The following is a 4,415-nucleotide window of genomic DNA, read 5'->3' on the forward strand; positions in this document are numbered from 1 at the left end:
AAAAAAACTTACCGTAAAAACCCGAAAAAAAAAACCGTTTTTTACCTAAGGTAAAAAACCTTTTACGGGGGAAGGAGTAAAAAATTTGGACCAGGGAATACTCTTACCTGCACATGTATACCTTTGCATTGATTTCATGATTCACCTGTATGGTGGCATCTCAACAATTCACCTTAACAGTCTCAGGTACCAAATCTTCAGGAAAAAAAGAAACCTCTAAAAATTCAGAAGCCTTTCTCTAACCAAAACCTTTGCAGAGAACCATGTCAACCATCTTCAGACACTGATCTAGTGTGCAGGAGAGCAGAATGACCTACCTGATGTAGATATCCATAACGCATTTTGGTTGGACATTTGAGGAAACAATATAATCCAGCCAAGGTATGGATCCACAAGAATTACCACAACAATTCTCTTTCAAGTTGTTGCATGCTTTCTTATTTTAAAATTTGAAACTCCTTGTGTTACCAATCAATGTAGTTGCCGCACAGCTGAATTGTCTTGTACATCGTATTGCAAATGTTAAAAAGAAAATAACTGTCTGAATGAGAACACTGTTAGAAAGCTTGTTTTACACGATCCTTATGGGGAATATACTATATTATACACTGCCAATATGATTCTGGATTTGTCAGTGTTAAGTCTGAAATGTTCAGCTTACCAATTAAATGTATTTCTGGACTTATAATATCATTTCTCCTTGTTTATAACATTTAGTTCAGGACAAAATGAATTAAAAGTTATGTGTACAGTAGGAGATAAGTTACGTTATTTTAATAAAGTTCTGTTGCTACTTAAGTACATTCTGTAAACTTTTGGTTAAATTGAAATTACTTTATAATTATTTTTACGATCTTAATGATCGTTTTTCGTACTATGTAAGTTAGTACACATCATATACATTAAAAGTGGCATGATTTGTGACAAAATAACAATATGTAATGAAGTTTGAAGTGTTTGTCTTCAGTTGCTTTTGCAGAGTTTTATCTTTTCTCGCTGAGCCCATTTTCCAGTAATCTTCTTGACTCTTCTTGCTTTATCAATTAAAAGATTTAGAACCATGAGTAAGAGTTAGTCTCTGAGGAAAGATAGCTGGTAGAGAGTAACTGAGTCTTGTAGAAGCTCTTCCCCGGATGTTGGACTTTCACAAAAGTTGTAAAGGTTGCTGAGCACATTATAATTAAGTGCAAACGTTCCTGAGTACATTATAATTACAGTTGCAGACTCAGGAAGGAAAACTACTGGGATTTCGTTCATCTAGAACTGCTGGTCGAGTTCTCCCCTGAGGATCAATCCCAATGCACATGAGGCATGAGTATTTGAGGGCCGTCATGGTGACTTGCAGTCTAGTGAGTCTGAAACCAAATGTGACAGGTTATAAAGCTCAGAGACATTTGTCAACCAGCTCTAGTCAATTCAAGTCAATGCCATCTAAGACCAGCTGAAAGAGACTGGAGGTGCCACTCGGTGTGATGTTTGCTAGCTCAAGCTGTTTCACCAGCAGTTGAGACAGTGAGCATTGACTGGCATAGATGGCGATCCATGAGACAATATGAGCCTTTCCTTGACAGGAGTTGCACTGCTTGGGTGATCATGGATCATGGAGAGGCCTGGGACTGTACAGAGCCAGTAGATGAGTTACTCATAATAACAAGTCATTATGATGTCTAGGGAATGGGACCTATCACTTGTTTGATTGCAGAAACCTATGGGTATATCTGCACTTCTGATGCTTTGGGCATCTCAGCCTGGTGTTGGTTGAGAGTCTGCGGGAGAAATATTTGTGCTACAAACAGAAATCTCTGTGAGTGAGGTTAAACAGATATTTCATACAATATTTAATAAAGGAGGTGACTAGTTGAGATGGTTGGACTCAGGAGCAAGTGTCACAGCACTTGATCCCGTGTGTTGGATGGTCCAGCACTTGACTCTATTGAGTATTTGAGCAAGAATCATCTTTAGAACTAGGATACAGTAGTAGCTGGTTTGCAATGATGTTTAAATGTGGTTGAAAATAGAGCTACCATCATGCATAGTTCAAGGCTCAAAAGAGGGGTTCTATTGAGTGCTTGGATACTTAACAGACAATCTCATTATGTTTGGATAGAAAGAAATAACTTGCAATGACTTCAGCAGATGATAATGATATTTTCATAGAAAAGTTCATTGAAGAGCTATCTAGTGAGGTGATGAAACATCACTTAGGAATGAGAGATATTCTCACATTGATGGAGACTGTTTCTGTATTGATGAGTTTTGAATTGGTAACCTCAAATAGTCCCAGAAGAGAAGAACTCCACAACAGTGGCTGTATCTTGGCCAGAGCACCCCCAACACCAAAAGCAACCACATCACGCTAAACGTGAGCTTCTCCAGAAGTAAACTAGTACCCTGCATATCCTGGTGCTACAACATAGCCCCCAGTGAATAGTGCGGATATTTTCACCACACAGCTGATTCTGTGGAATGAAGGTTCGAAGCATCTACTTTGAGTGTTGTCATTTGGGTCACTTTAACCTTTCCCAGCACAGGAGAAAATGTGCAATATCAAAATTTGAAAACAATGTTTGTGATGTATCCCCACGTCTTTTCTTCAAAATAAAAATATAATTGAAATGTCCATATTTCAAACTTTTCATTGATGTAAGTTTTATTAATATTTATTTTGGATGAAATAATTTAAAAAAATCGAGACTTTAACTTAATTGTCGCAATTTAGCCTCTTTTGGAATTTTTGTTCAGGGGGCGTAGATAAATAAATTTCTTATCTGGGTCGAGACAACTTGTCAATAGATGAAATAAAGTGGGAAATGCGTAAACTCAGAACAAATTTGAACTTTTAGCTAAGATAGTTTAAAACCGGTGAACATTTTGATAATTCAACATTCTAAAGTGTCAAAGTTATAAATGTATCATTAGAAAGTTTGAAATATTTGCTTTCACGTAACCCCGTGTCCGTAGAATCCTTTTTACCTTTATAAGGAATGGAAATTTATGTTAGTACATAATGAGGCTTGTTACTTTCCATATTTGAAGTACTTCAAGTTATTAATGGTTTCTATGCTACGGAAAGGTGATGAATTAACTTAACGGGTTTCCGTGTATATTTGCTTAATTTGTTCAACTAATTGCTTTGGTAGATCACTTTCGGCGTGAACAAACTCTTCACACGGTAATCTGACGCTTAACAGAGAAGGTAATCTCTACGAAAGTTTAAATACTCAGCCTCAATAAGACAGACTGGAGTTCTCATTGTGTGCTTGAGACTGGTTAGCCTCTGGCTCTAGTACTAGTTCTTGAAGCAGTTGTATAGGATATATATGTTATGTATAAGACAGAATAATATTAATAATGTAGATATTTATATTAGTTTTAACTCTTTGGAACACATTTTATTGCGCCATTTCTTTTAACAAAGTGGACTAGTGCATCATTTAAGCATGATGCATTACTTATAACAACTGCTGTTTGTGGGAAATCCTCAATTTTCTTCCCAAGTTCCTGTATGATTAGGACTACACTGTTCTTTTTTTTCATATATTTGTTAGAATGAAATAGATAATAAAACAAACATCAGGGGTGTGAGAAGATATAAAAGTGATCTAAATGTTGAACGCACATCTTTTTTTATTGGGAAAATAATCATTTTGTGTGATAAACTATATTTTATTTAGTGTAAGAATGAAAGAGAGATATCGATAAATCTTGAGTAGCAGAATCTGTGTAACTTATATTTATAAGCCGATTGTGTAAGTAGCATAGCTTATAGGCTAGCAGTTACAGACATTCTGCGTAAGGGTACAATATATATAATTACATGATCAAAAATCAAAATTATCTTTTAAAATGTTCCACGGCAATTGCGATGTATGATTATGATGTCTGGTTCTGATTTAGATACTTATGAGTTATTAATTATTGTTAATGAAAGATCAAAGTTGGCATAATACCGCCCATTGGCAGCAAAAGGGTTTGCAGAAAGATAATTGAAACTTTCCAGTTTTACACAATAGCACAACAGGTGCAGAAGGGTCGTCAGCAAATTGTAGCTTCTACTGCTTTGGCTCCGAGAAACTAATGGAGCCCAAGTTGTATCTGGCCACTAAAATGTTTGGTGCAAGCTGGGTAGTGCTTATTATGTATTAATAAAGGTGTAGGGGTGAGAGAGAGTTATTGGTTGATACCTCATTGTGTATCAGATACACCGAATAAAGTCATGGAATAGTCGTCTAAAGGTGACCACTAGACCACAGCAGTGTACATTGTGGAAGGTGTCACAGTATCTTGACATATATAAATGATATTCCACGATATGCTGTGGACAAGGTCAGGTGCGTTGTTAATGTTTAGTGCAGTAATGGAAGCAATGCATGAAATGCAATGTTTCTTATCTAGAAAGTGGGTAACATTTAGCT

Source organism: Limulus polyphemus, unplaced genomic scaffold (assembly GCF_000517525.1).
Source record: "Limulus polyphemus unplaced genomic scaffold, Limulus_polyphemus-2.1.2 Scaffold4484, whole genome shotgun sequence".
NCBI lineage: Eukaryota > Metazoa > Arthropoda > Merostomata > Xiphosura > Limulidae > Limulus > Limulus polyphemus.